Raw genomic sequence first — 15,684 nt, 5'->3', positions numbered from 1 at the left:
TCCTCCCAAGCAAAATAGAGAAGGCAGAAGACTGAACACGCCCCGTGCTCAGCCAGCACGGGGCCGTGCCCAAGAAGCAGCAGAAAAGACAAACCTATAGAAGCTTCTATTGCCCACCACGGGGCCGTGTCCAGTGAACACGGGGGCGTGGCGAAAGTACAGCAGGCACATTAATTGTAATTGCGAATTACAATTAATGAAGAGGGAGAGTGTCAGACAGGCACGGGGGCGTGTCCAGCAGACACGGGGCCGTGCCCAGCCTTCTGTTCAGCCTATAAATAGGAGTGCTTGGCTTCATTTCAACTCATCCCTTGGCACACCACCTCTCTCACCCTTCATCCACCACCCACCACCATCACAACACCATCATCCACCACCATCATCCATTGTCCATCATAGAGTGTGTGAGTCGTCTCGGGATCCAAGATTGATCGTAAGAGTTCTTGACAATCAAGGCCATGTTTGCCTAAGTCTCTTACATCACTTGGTGAAGACAAGTGTTTAGTATAATACTTTTTATTTTTAATCTTTTGCACTTTTTATTTGGTTTTGTATTAATTACTTTAATAACTAGTTGCTTATGTTGAAGGTGATCTTTCCTTATCGTTTGTCCGTGGTGTCTTGGCATTATTTTACTGTCTATATAAAATAAAAGATTTTCACCATTCATATCTTCACGGTCTATATGGAGGTATGTTGGCTACCTGGTCGGGGGTTAAAGGAACGGTTTGGTAAGGGTCTTGCCCTTGTTCAGCGTTTAGAGGTCCTGCAAGGGACCTGGGTCAAATTTAGTAGGATCTCCTTCAATGCCCATAGGTATTGGATGGCGGGGATCCAAACTCTTTGACCTCCTCATAAGTTAACTACTATTAATACTATAACCCGGCTATTTAGGACTGTATCCCTGCTGACTCAGACTACTTAGTCGAGGGTAATGTCACCGCCAAAAGCGAGGCCTACCATAATTTGCATTAATAACTTAATTCATTATCTTCCAATAATCCAACCCTTTAGGATTGTATCTTTGCTGACTCAAACTACTGGGTTGAGGGTAACGTCGCCTTCAAAAGAGGGGCCTACTACAATAACTAAGATAATCTCTTAAATAAGTGCAAAAGTGCGAAAATAATCAAAGGTTATACTAATACACGAGTCGGATCAAAGTGATTCATCTTGTCTATCTGTTTTTATTTTTATTTTATTTTTCAGCATTTAGTTAGTTTTTATTTTCTTAGTTTAAAAACCTTTTCTAACTTTTTGATTTGATTAGACGTTGAGGATAAACCGGTACTAAAAGCTCTTGTGTCCTTGGACGACCTCGGTATCTTACCAACACTATACTACGTCCACGATGGGTGCACTTGCCCATATGTGTGTTTAGTGTTAGTAAATATCGTGTTTTATAAATTTAAAACTTGGCTAAAAGTGTAAAAAGGGCTTAAAATATACATCAAAAATATATTACACTACACGCACATCAAGTTTTTGGCGCCGCTGCCGGGGACACAAGGATTTTAAAAAAGTTAGGAATCAACGGCCTAATCATATTTTTATTTTTTCTTTTTAATTTTTTAGGATTTTTCTTAGTTTTTCAGCTTCTGCAGAGCTCAGCACGGGCCGTGCCTGGTCGGACACGGGCCGTGGCCAGCATTGTTACTGGCAGTTTTTAGTTTTCCAAGTTACAGACGGCTGACCATGGGGCCGTGTCGGTGCAACACGGGGTCGTGTCCAACTCTCCAGTAACTGGGATCTGGAAAACAATCACTGCAACTTCGACCACGGGCCGTGTTCACTGAGCACGCGGCCGTGGTGAACTTTTTGACCAACATTCTTTTCTGTTTTTATTGCAGGACTTGGAACCAGACGTCACCCCTACGTAGTGTATGAGCTCCAGTTCTAATAAAGACATAAAAGAACCTCTAGAAGAACCCGAACGCTTTCTCAGAAAAGGACTAAAAGCCAAGAACCAAGAGAAAGTTTCGGGGAATCCACTTCCAATGGCGGACCAACGTACCCTCATGGATTATCTACGACCCACCCTAGGTAACCTAGGCGTCGCTATCAATGCACCGAATGTTGAAGCCAATAACTTCGAACTTCGGCCGCATTTGATACAAATGCTCCAAAACTCCGCAACCTTCCATGGGCTTGCGGACGAGGATCCCCATCTACATATTACTAATTTCTTAGAAATATGTGATACCTTTCGGATCAATGGAGCATCAAATGACGCCATCCGCCTTTGAATGTTTCCTTTCTCATTAAAAGACCGTGCAAAAGCTTGGCTCAACGCCCTCCCAGCTGGATCGGTAAACACCTGGGATGAACTAGCTCAAAAATTTCTATATAAGTATTTCCCTCCCGCTAAAACGGCTAAATTAATGACTGAAATTAATACATATTCACAAGAGGATGGGGAATCCTTATATGAAACTTGGGAAAGGTTCAAGGAGCTATTGCGAAAGTGTCCACATCACGGCCTTGCGATATGGCGACAAGTATCCACCTTCTATAATGGGTTGTTGCCACACACACTGCAGACACTTGATTCTAGCTCCGGGGGACTTTTAGGTAATCGCCGCCCGTATGAAATATATAACCAAATTGAGGAAATTGCTCAAACCAATTTTCAGTGGCACACTCCCCGAGGCAATAAATCTATTGCCCCGGGCGCCCATAAGGTTGATGAAAGCACTTCTTTACAAGCCCAAATCGAGGCTCTTTCTTCAAAAATAAAAAAAAAAATTGGAAATGACAAAAACAGTCTCGGTTATGGCTTGTGAAGGGTGTGGTGGGCCACATGAAAATTGGAGTTGTATGAAAGAAACAGACGATCAACAAGAGTCGGTTAGCTACATTGAAAATAGACCTAGGCCGTCGGGTCCTCCAACGGGCACTTACAACCAAGGATGGCGAAACCACCCTAACCTTGGTTGGAGAGAGCCCGGCAATGGTAGTAACCAACAAGCCCAACGAACAAACTTTCAACAACCAAGAAATGAGTCACAAAATGTCACTCAACAACAAGGTGGACGAGAAAGGCTTGAAGATACTGTATCTCGCCTCATCTCCGACATTGAAAAGAAAAACTCGGAAAGGTTTCTATAATTAGAATCAAATTTTAGAAATCAACAAGCTAGTATTCAAAACATAGAAAAACAATTAAATCAACTAGCTCAAAATTTTTCCGAGAGACCACAAGGTGCATTACCAAGCAATACCGAAACAAACCCAAAAGCGCAAGTTCATCTCATCACGTTGCGAAACCGCACCATGGGGCCTGCGGAAGCGCCACCACCGACAGAAGAGACTATACTCCCGCCTCTGCAGGAAAAGAAATCTCCTCCATCATCAGAGCCTACCAAGGCTCCTCGAGTTCCGTACCCCGGTAGGTTAATTCGTCAAAAGACCAATGAGCAATTCGCAAAATTCGAAAGTCTATTAAAACAATTGCATGTCAATATTCCTTTTATTGATGTCTTAACCCAAATGCCCAAATACTCTAAATTCATGAGGGACTTCCTCACTCATAAAAAGAAAATTGAAACTTTGCAATTAGTTAACTTAGGCGAAGAATGCTCTGCCCTCGTACTCAACAAACTCCCCCAAAAGAAAATCGACCCTGGAAGCTTCACTATTCCTTGCTCAATCGGGGACTCCCCCGTTCGCAATGCACTAGCCGACCTTGGAGCTAGCATTAACCTCATGCCCTCATCAATGTTTAAAAGACTCGGCCTAGGAACAACGAGTCCTACAAAAATGAGCATACAACTTGCTGATCGGTCCGTCAAATTCCCGCAAGGTGTCATCGAAAATATCCTAGTAAAGGTAAACAAATTCGTCTATCCGGCTGATTTTGTCATACTCGATATGGAAGAAGACACCGAAGTCCCCCTCATACTAGGGAGACCATTTCTCGCCACCGCACAAGCAGTGGTAGACATGAATGACGGCACGCTCACCCTAAGGTACGGGGATGATGAAGTAAAATTCGGGGTTGGGAAGAAAATAGAGGACAACGACCCGGTCAACTACATGAAGATTATTGATTCGAGTTTGGATGCTGCTCTCCGACGGTGCAACATGGGATGCCAAACATCCCACTAGGAAAATATATAACCTCACACTGGGTCTAGCCAAAGACCTTTATAAACGTGGCGCACCACGGAGGCATTCCGCGGAACTATCCTTAGTTTAGTTTAATCTTTTAGTTTTAATTTGCAGGAATAAAACACACTCATGGTGGTAAAGGATGAAAAGGGGAACGAGAAAAATGACCCCATGCACAAGAATAAGGCAACCCGACATCAATTTCTCCATTACAAAAGGTTCAACACGGGCCGTGTCCAACCAACACGGCCCCGTGCTGAACCCCCTGCAGAAAAATGCCCAGTTCAGGTAACTAGACACGGGCCGTGTTCACCAGACACGCCCCCGTGTCCAGGCTTCTGTTCCTTTTCTTTAATTTTCGTTACTGGCACCTGAACACGGGGCCGTGTCCGGTCCCCACGGGGCCGTGTCCAGACTGCCAGTAACATAAATTTTTGATTTTAACACCATATTACACATCTAATCAACCTAAAAATTTATTTTTGGGACACATTGAGGACAATGTGTAATTTAAGTGTGGGGGGAAGCTAAAACCTTGAAATTTTGCAAGTCCTAATAACAAGCCTTACACAAAACTCTATTGGAACCGCTAAACACCCCAAATTTTTTTCAAAAATTTTCATTTTTTTTTATTTGTCTAAAGTTTAAGTTAGGAATCCTAAGATTAATAATTACAAATTTACAACCAAGAACGTCGTGATAACAAGAACCAACATAAGAAAATTATGAAACGGCATGACAAGCTTAGTTAAAATTTGATTATATATACTTGATCACATAGAAAAACCCATTCCCACAAAAAGTGAGTTTTGAGCCTTTATTGAGCATACAAATTTACATCTTTAGACTAAATGCTCATTTTTCGTTTCTTGTGTGAATAGCCGCTTGGTTCTTACGACTCTAGAACTTGCCACGACGATTCATTCCCGGTCCTTACCAACTTAAACCCAAGTAAGTAAATGATGGAGGCATTAGGACTAACCATTTTTCTTTCTACACCATTATTTTTCAATTTTTTTTACCACCTACCCAAAATCCCCCTAGTTAACCCCTTTGAGCCTAAACCTTTCATTTCTTTACCCTAAAACCCTTTTTCCCACCAAAAACCCTTTTTATTTTTACCCTTTATTTTAGTAACAAGCTCGGTTTTTCATATGACTAAAAAAAATGATGATGATGAAGTTTGAAATAAACAAACAAAGCTCTTAAAACAAAAAGCTTGTTTGGAGAAATACTTCAAAAAAAAAAGTCACTAAAACAAAGTGTTTTACGAAAACCGACGCTTTTTACGCTCTTCGCCCTTTTCTACTAACCTATTTACCCACCTTTAGCCCAAGCCTTTACCCAAAAAAAAAAAAAAAAAAGTCCTCTTGATATTTACAAAGGTAACAAGTTAAAAAGGAAGAGGATTGATTGCTTGGCAAGCTTATGGTAGGAATAAGTTCCATGCCGCTCTCGAGTGATTCACTAAAATACACCTTCGGCCGAGTGTGAGTGATCTCTCCCGTGAGGTATGTGAACTTGTATATAAATGGAATTTTAAAAAAAGGCATGTTATGCCCAAATAAGTAATTTCTCCTATGAAACGTTCTGAACAAATCATAACGAATAGGATTGTAAATAAATAAAAATAAAACCCAAAAAGATCTTGGATTCCCATCACTCTATGACAAGCCAAAACCTTCTCTTCTACCTATTCCATTTGGGAGTGTAAGCCACATATTAAAGAGTTTTGCTTGAGGACAAGCAAAAGTTCAAGTGTGGGGGTATTTGATGTGTGTAAAATGCAACATATAAATTACATCAAATGAGGCATAAAACTAACCGTTTTTAAGTACTAATGTTGGAAAAAGAGTGCTTTTGTCTTCCTTTTGTATTTTCAAGATTAAATGAGCTCAAATTCACAAAAGAAGCAAAAAGACAACTAAATCTAACATAAATACAAGAAAAGGAACACAAGTGGACTGCCCGACCCCTCAACGGCATCCTCCCAAGCAAAATAGAGAAGGCAGAAGACTGAACACGCCCCGTGCTCAGCCAGCACGGGGCCGTGCCCAAGAAGCAGCAGAAAAGACAAACCTATAGAAGCTTCTATTGCCCACCACGGGGCCGTGTCCAGTGAACACGGGGGCGTGGCGAAAGTACAGCAGGCGCAGTAATTGTAATTGCGAATTACAATTAATGAAGAGAGAGAGTGTCAGACAGGCACGGGGGCGTGTCCAGCGGACACGGGGCCGTGCCCAGCCCTTTGTTCAGCCTATAAATAGGAGTGCTTGGCTTCATTTCAACTCATCCCTTGGCACACCACCTCTCTCACACTTCATCCACCACCTACCACCATCACAACACCATCATCCACCACCATCATCCATTGTCCATCATAGAGTGTGTGAGTCGTCTCGGGATCCAAGATTGATCGTAAGAGTTCTTGACAATCAAGGCCATGTCTGCCTAAGTCTCTTACATCACTTGGTGAAGACAAGTGTTTAGTATAATACTTTTTATTTTTAATCTTTTGCACTTTTTATTTGGTTTTGTATTAATGACTCTAATAACTAGTTGCTTATGTTGAAGGTGATCTTTCCTTATCGTTTGTCCGTGGTGTTTTGGCATTATTTTACTGTCTATATAAAATAAAAGATTTTCACCATTCATATCTCCACGGTCTATATGGAGGTATGTTGGCTACCTGGTCGGGGGTTAAGGGAACGGTTTGGTAAGGGTCTTGCCCTTGTTCAGCGTTTAGAGGTCCTGCAAGGGACCTGGGTCAAATTTAGTAGGATCTCCTTCAATGCCCATAGGTATTAGATGGCGGGGATCCAAACTCTTTGACCCCCTCATAAGTTAACTACTATTAATACTATAACCCGGCTATTTAGGACTGTATCCCTGCTGACTCAGACTACTTAGTCGAGGGTAACGTCACCGCCAAAAGCGGGGCCTACCATAATTTGCATTAATAACTTAATTCATTATCTTCCAATAATCCAACCCTTTAGGATTGTATCCTTGCTGACTCAAACTACTGGGTTGAGGGTAACGTCGCCTTCAAAAGAGGGGCCTACTACAATAACTAAGATAATCTCTTAAACAAGTGCAAAAGTGCGAAAATAATCAAAGGTTATACTAATACACGAGTCGGATCCAAGTGATTCATCTTGTCTATCTGTTTTTATTTTTATTTTATTTTTCAGCATTTAGTTAGTTTTTATTTTATTAGTTTAAAAACCTTTTCTAACTTTTTGATTTGATTAGACGTTGAGGATAAACCGGTACTAAAAGCTCTTGTGTCCTTGGACGACCTCGGTATCTTACCAACACTATACTACGTCCACGATGGGTGCACTTGCCCATATGTGTGTTTAGTGTTAGTAAATATCGTGTTTTATAAATTTAAAACTTGGCTAAAAGTGTAAAAAGGGCTTAAAATATACATCAAAAATACATTACACTACACGCACATCACATTATCTGTATCTACTACCAAACCCATTGCTCGCAGAGACCTCATATCCACATCTCCTCCTGCGTGAACCATATGGAGTCCGTTGACTACATCATCTGTCATAGTACCCAAGTTGTATGCCAACTGAGTCACATATTCACCACCATGGATCTCACTGCTTGTGGTTCTCCCCGCGCTGTGTATATAGAATTCCGCCATTCTAGCTGCGAGGTTGACATGTACTCCAGTCACTAAGGAATATATGAAAAGAAGATCTGGAGTGGGACAGTTTCCTGCACTGTCCATGCGTCCATAGATGGTGTGACTCATGACCTGATGAAGGACCCTCAGAAGCGGGTCTCGTAGTCGTGAAGCTTTAGCTTTCCTAGCTTCGTAGGGTGGTCCAACTGCCACATGTGCCCAAAAGTTAGCCCGCTGTTGATCATTAGCAAACTTGTAGATATTGGTGAAAAGTTCTGAATCGATATCTTTGGATGAGTATATCCCCAGTCTTCGTCCAAGTTTAGCAAGTGACCATTTGTGCCACTTTTTCCCCAACCTGAACTGTATTGTCTCTCTGTTTTTGAAGTCTGGATTCTCGCTTCTTGGCTTTTCATAAGTGTATGAAGCAAAGAATTCTAATGTTAGTTCAAGATAAACGGGTCGCGCAATGTTGAACAACCTTGACATCGGATGTGACATCATATTAGATAGCCTCTCTTCTTGGTTCAGGGCTGTCAGGGTATCCCAGTTGATCCTTCTTGGTTCACCAATTTGTCCCCGTCTATTCCATAATGCTTCTAGTCTGGCAATACACGGTTGTTCTCTCGCTTTGTTCTCGCTGAACTGGAGGAATCTGTGATTCATCTGCACACAGGAATACAATCAAATAAGAGCATAACATAAAAATTTCATCGCTGCCACCGGAACAGGCTGTTTTCAAGCTTCAGTTTCTGTTTCCTCAGTCGCACGGTCGTGCCACTTTGGCACTGCCGTGCCATCTCCTGATCGCTAAACAGCTTGTTACCGGTAATCGATGTTGCACCACCGTGCCAAATTGGCACTGTCGTGCGACTCGGCGTCGCAGCTCTGAATCGGTGATTTGTGCTTGATTTTTAACCGGCACTGTCATGCCGTGACCGTGCGACAGCAAATTTTACCCAAAAATAGTTTATTTTACTGATTTTAACATGTATTTTTCAGAATTTGACTTGTAATCAGTTAACAAACTCCGAATCAAGCATCAGAACTACCGATTTAACACTAATCACCCAAGAACTAGGGTTAATTTGACATTTATGAAGAAAACCCCAAAATTTCTTGGTTCAAGTGTCAGATCTACATCAGAAACTAAGTTTAATCCACAAAATAAGTAGGAAACATACCTTGGAGGATGATTGAAGCGAAATCTAGGCAAAAATTAGGTGATTTTCGGGTTTGGGCGACCAGGAACTCCCGTGCGGCGCTTAGGGTTTCGGAAAAATGAAGTATTTTTACTGCAGATTCGTTTAAATACCCTGGGTTTTACTGTTCGGTTTTCGGGTCGCAGGGTCGTGCGGATTTGGCAAGGTCGTGCCGTTCTGGATCGCTGGCCTGGGTCGCTCTGTGTTATCGGGCAACAAGGTAGTGCAACGGTCGCACGGTGGTGCGATCCGATGACTGTCCTATGTCCGAGTTACTGATCAGTTTTGACTAAGGGTTGCACTACCGTGCCGATTTGGCATGACCGTGCAACACCTGGGCCTTTTTATGTAATTTTTCACAGTAAGCTTATAACTCCGAATTTTCACCAAAAATTTCCATTTTTGCACTATTTCATATATTATAACAATTATTCAACTTCAAAAATTTAAAAATTATGGATTAAGGTCGTATGTACATACGTTTAAGACTGAAAAATGAACGAATTACGAACTAAATATTATAAACTAATATATTCAAAATTACCTTTAGCGTGTGAAAACACGTGTAACAACCCTCACTAAAATTAATATTTAGTATGATAATTATGCAATAAGGAAACCCTAATTAAGTTTAGTATGATTAATTAATCAGTTAATCAATATTAATTAAGCTAACAAGATTAATTAAGCTAAGTAAGGTTTATTAAAAATAGATATATATGGGGTCGTATAAGAACGTTTAATATTAATAATTAAATATATTATTTTATTTCCCTTACTCCGTTTTTAATGAAACTTAGGTTAAAACGTAGATAAAAATATGCTCATTCTAAAGACATATTCGTCGTTTTATAAAACGTTATATTTTAAAAGTTATACGAGAAAAACGAGTGAAGCAGCTGAATTAATATATATAAGCAAGCTAGCTAGCACGTCAAGCTAGCTAGCAAGCACGTCACTATCCCACATCGACAGAAATGATGTTGAGGTGCTTGCTTGCCTGCTTGCTATAAATAGGAAGCTTAGGATTCATTTTTCTTTGCTCATTTCTCTTCTTCTCTCTATACGTTGGTGTTCTAACCAATAATCACCGATACGATATTCTGTTCGGTCGATTCAGGAACCAACTAACGGAATCCAAAGTATTATACTTTGTGAGTTCGTTAAACGGAATCCAAAGTACTATACTTTGTGAGTTCGTTAAACGGATGCCAAAGTACTGTCTGAATAAGACTACACTTTGTGAAGTTCGTTAAGGTTCGAATCTCGTGACTATCGTTGAGGTTTGATTTAGGTTTTACACAAATACGTATTCCATTCTATTATACTATAATCACACACACACAATCACGAAACGCTGCCGCAATCAGGGTAATAACTCGATCGCTATTACGATTCAACGTCTGATCGATTATAACTATCCAACGATAGTCCGGGTGCTGCTCAATTGAGCTTGTACTTTGATTATTTGTCGTGATTTCGGCTTGAATATTAGAGTGTTGTTCGAATTCGGACTATGCTCTGTTATTCGTTGTGAATCCGACTGAATTATCGAGTATCGCACTGATTAATCGTTGTGAAGGTTTAATCTCGTGAATTGTCGTAACTGCTGTATTAGTTACTAACCTGCCTGTGTGTGCATTGTGTTAAACTTGGTATAATCAAGGCTAATCAGTAGGCTTATCTATTTGCTCGTTAATCTGCAATGTGAGTCATTCTTCTTTTTAAACTGTTTTCTCACCGTTTGTGAGTAAGTATTACAATAACTATTTTCAAGGTTATAATTACAGGGATTAAGTCTTTGTAATCACCAAATTACAGCTGGTATGTGGGGTAATTGTGCACTTTACTATTTTTATCACTCTATGTGAGTGAATATTACTCTATGTGAGTAATCATTACTCTGTGTGAGTACACCGTCACTAGATGGGCAACGGGACCCACTAGTGGTATGACCACAGTCACAGAAATGAATCGAGTGACAAATACCCATTCTTGATAATTGGTTGATAGAAACATTGTAATCGCTCTTAATACTGGGAATTATAACAAATCTGTTTTTATAAAACCTGAATGAACTCACTCAGTATTTCCCGCTGACAAAACCTTTTTAAAACGCGTTTCAGGTAATTACAGTAGATTGGAGTAAGAATTGGATCCGGCACTGAAGGACTTCAAGAAGTGGCTTATTTTATTAAATAAATCAAATTAAGAGATACTGTTTTTATTAAAAGCTACCTTTGTAAAACATGGGTTTATTCCATCTATTTAATAAATAAAAATCCGGTGTTTCTAAACTCTGATATTTTCCTAACTCACGGTCCTGATGAAATTTCCGCTGCAATGTTTTTCAAAATAAAAATAATCACCGGTACCACTGGACTGCTCACGGCACCCGATTCCGTCCAGGGTGGGTCGGGGGTCGTGACAGAAGGTGGTATCAGAGCCACTGGTTTAAGCCTATAAGTGTTGTGATAATAATACTTAAGCTTAAATAAAAAGAGTTAGGAGATTTCTATTAAATGGTAGCACAGCTGATAGCAGTTAGACTTGAACATAAGAAAAGATGCCTTAGTATAAGCTAAGCCACTGGTTTACACAATTAGGTGTTATAATAATACCTAAGTTGAAACGGAGAATTAGAAACTTAATATTATCTGATAGCACTCCGGATGGTATTTAGACTTGAACTTAAGAATTTTGCCTTAAAATAAACTTTAAGGTAAAATTACTTATATAAGTATAATATAATGGATACTGGTATGACGGTTAGCAGGCAATAGCACTTAATTGCTATTTATTCTTGCTTATTGATATTATTTGGTCTAGAATAAGATATGTTATGGAAATACAAATTTCCTTGATTCTGGATAAAAGCCCTAATAAAAGAGGCACTTTTTGAAAAGATACTATTTATGGGAAATAGAAAATTTTCTCCGGCAAAACTGGGTATAGAGTAGCAGACTCTCCAGCTTGTCCGGACATATTGCGATTACCGCTCCGGCGCGAACCGGATAAGACGGGGTAAATGATATGTCAAATCAGTGACAAGATTTCCCTAAATAGTATCATGACCAAATACCTGAGTGGTTCTTGGAAATATGAATCTGTTAAATACATTGACCTGATAAATGGTATGTTTATTTCAGCATGTGAAATATGTGATTATATAGATAGGTATATCTCTAAGGAAATTCCAAAAAACCATAAGGATTGACAAATTGAAATAAAGCACAAGCATCCGTGTCTAGAATTCTCTTATCAGGAATCTCTTTTCCAATATCAAACATTATTTTGTTTGATCATTTACCTCGTAACTCATACAATGAGAACCCTTTAAAGATGGGATATCATCGAAAGTATAAAAATTTACAATGCACAAGTAAGAAACATATAAAGTTGTGCTAATGCACAAGAAAACACATGAAACTTAAAATATACGTCCACAGACGTTGAAATATATCACACACGACTTTCCAAGGCAAGACCTTGGAAAAGTATAAATTGGGCACGATGACACCAATACTAATTCTGTCAGTAGAAAACTACTAATCAAAACGAAGCACTTTGCCACGTGATCCTACAAACGATCTACATTTCGCTGAGGTACGTTGGAACAAGATTTCACAATCATCGGTGCATAGTCTAACCTGGGTCATAATTATTAGCACTACAAAAGAAGTCATATAGTTTTGCAAATTCCCTATTTCATTTCATTTCATTCGACATTCCTTGGTACTATCACGTAACAACGGTTATCACACAAAATTCCAGATAAAAGTTCTTATATTCCTTTCATAGCAATTCTGACTTCTGCCTATAATAAGTTGACTTTCGTGTTCTTTTAATGGTCATCATACCATAAAGAATTCTTTCATAATAGCAAATATTGATCCATTTCGTTTCTTGGTAAATCCATACGATACACATGCACTATTTGTTGCGCATGTGGTTCATTTGAGTTATAAGACCCTAGGAAGGCTTCATTCCAAATTATTGTTTTATCCAACCTCAAATATCATTTCGCTATATTTGATCTTTGCATTGTAAAACGCGTTTTGCAAAATGATTACTCTTTGACATTTGATCGATAAATTTTTTTTGAAAAACTCGATTTTCTTTTTGAAGGTTATACATGGTTTCTGTTGTGATCATGTCCGAACTTCCTTATTAAAACTCGTTTTATCCAAACCCAGTTAACTTGCTCTCAATACGTAATCAATTCGAAGTCCCATATGATGTATTGAAACCATCATATTCAAAATAGTCCTAACAAGCACTTCAATTCTCTTGAACCATAACATGCTTGTTTAGTCTTCAAATTCATCAAAACATTTCTTTGATCACGATCACTTTGTGATGACATTTTCACAAATTTGAAGATTGCGCTAATCTAGGATTTAATTATTTATTTATTTATATTGAATCCGCTTTATTGATTTATTTTATGAAAGCAATCTTAACACAATTGTGTGATAAGATAATGATCCACCATTTCATGTCCTAATTCCTTAGTCCTTACAACCAAAATCGAGCCTTTCATGATATTTCTTACCTTATCATCATTTGATCGAAAAACATTATATAAACTTAATTATATATAGTATTCCTACATTTAAAATTTTTGTTAAAACCATTATGGTAAAGAATTTATATTTTTACGTATAAAATTTTGTTTGAAGTATATTCTCATTTAAGTTTATACATTTATTATTGGCAATTAATATTAGTTTTATTATTAGTAATAATATATTAATAGTAATAGTGTTAGTATTATTTTTAGATACTAGAATTATTATCAAGGGCATGTATTGAATAGCCTAGCCTTAATTAGGCATGGACTGGCCACCTATGCTTAAACAAGGCAGCACTAACCAATACCCAACCATGATAATAACCAGTTAAGGAGAAGACATATTTTCATAAAACAAATACAAGAATTAGATGAATGAATAAAATTATTTAAATAACTATCTAAGTAGTCATGGACAAGACATTTTATAAACAATTGTTCATCTTGATTAATATTCCACAACTATTTATAGAAATATTATTTTATAATATATGTATTTTAATATATTAAAATATCAAATATTATTTACGCAAGCCAATATTTAAGTATGCTTAATATTAAAATAAACATCTATTATTATACCCTATTATAAAATCTTATAGTTAAACATACTTGATTTTTTTTAAATGATAATCGTGAGTTCTACGGTATTGGGTAAACCTATTTACAAAACATATATCATTATTACCACGGGTTTTGATACTTTAAACCTATCTATGTTTATTATTCTACTTTATGATAACATAAAAGGAAAAAAGGATTTTAATAAATTAAAATATCACCTATCTTCAAACATTTTGATTAAAATCATCTGAATACAATTATGTATTAAGACAAAAATACACTAACTTTATTGTCTTCTCATGTATTCTTACAAATCACCCATCTCCGTATATTGATTTTTTCATATCATAATTCAATATGTGACAAATCACTCCCATGCTTTTATTCCATTTTGAACCTGTCGATTCTAAGTCTTCCTCAAGTTGCCAATCAAAATAAGCTTTCTTTTGACAAAGAATTTTACTAATTCCAAAAAGTTCTTCACATTCATTTTTCTATAGATCATATATCTTTTGACTTGAACCCAATCACCTTGAAAAACTATACCATTTCATCTTATTCGTTTGAACATTTCATCTTTTGAAATATCCAGAAAGCCTCCTTGAAACTCTCAAATTCGAAAACAATAAATTTATTCGGTCATCATTGAATTCTTTACAAACACTTTGTAGCGTCCAAATAGATTTGTAGCCTGTGCTAAACCCTATTCATACGCCATTCGTTTGATTTGTCATATTCTTGGTACAATCATGTACTCAGATTACAATACACTAAATTCTATTGTCCAGTACCATTTTGACTTTCGGATAATCATTGACAAATCATTTTCCATACTCCCATTCACAAATAGATATTTACCGAATCGGAATCTCCCTCAATTGATTAAAGTAAGTTCATTTTGAATATTGAATCCAATTGTTTCTATAAATCATTTCTATTTTTAAAATTCATACCCCTCAAAATATCTTTTGATTCCATTCCACGCTACATTATTCCTCCAACTTAAAAGAAGAAACATAACTCCAAGAAAATCTCATAGTTCAAATCTCGAGGACGAGATTTTTATTAAGGTGGGGAGGATGTAACAACCCTCACTAAAATTAATATTTAGTATGATAATTATGCAATAAGGAAACCCTAATTAAGTTTAGTATGATTAATTAATCAGTTAATCAATATTAATTAAGCTAACAAGATTAATTAAGCTAAGTAAGGTTTATTAAAAATAGATATATATGGGGTCGTATAAGAACGTTTAATATTAATAATTAAATATATTATTTTATTTCCCTTACTCCGTTTTTAATGAAACTTAGGTTAAAACGTAGATAAAAATATGCTCATTCTAAAGACATATTCGTCGTTTTATAAAACGTTATATTTTAAAAGTTATACGAGAAAAACGAGTGAAGCAGCTGAATTAATATATATAAGCAAGCTAGCTAGCACGTCAAGCTAGCTAGCAAGCACGTCACTATCCCACATCGACAGAAATGATGTTGAGGTGCTTGCTTGCCTGCTTGCTATAAATAGGAAGCTTAGGATTCATTTTTCTTTGCTCATTTCTCTTCTTCTCTCTATACGTTGGT

General features: G+C 37.7%; 1 non-coding gene across 1 annotated transcript; it reads right to left on the bottom strand.

The window, feature by feature from the left end:
* Nucleotides 1-2,375: 2,375 nt before the first annotated feature.
* Nucleotides 2,376-2,482, bottom strand: LOC118489416. The gene has a single exon (XR_004887436.1). It is a non-coding gene; the product is annotated as a small nucleolar RNA R71 (small nucleolar RNA).
* Between the last annotated feature and the right edge of the window lie 13,202 nt (nucleotides 2,483-15,684).

This window comes from Helianthus annuus, chromosome 17 (assembly GCF_002127325.2).
Source record: "Helianthus annuus cultivar XRQ/B chromosome 17, HanXRQr2.0-SUNRISE, whole genome shotgun sequence".
In the NCBI taxonomy this organism is placed as follows: domain Eukaryota; kingdom Viridiplantae; phylum Streptophyta; class Magnoliopsida; order Asterales; family Asteraceae; genus Helianthus; species Helianthus annuus.
The sequence above is the reverse complement of the archived record's forward strand: the minus strand, read 5'-3'. Positions and strand labels throughout refer to the sequence as shown.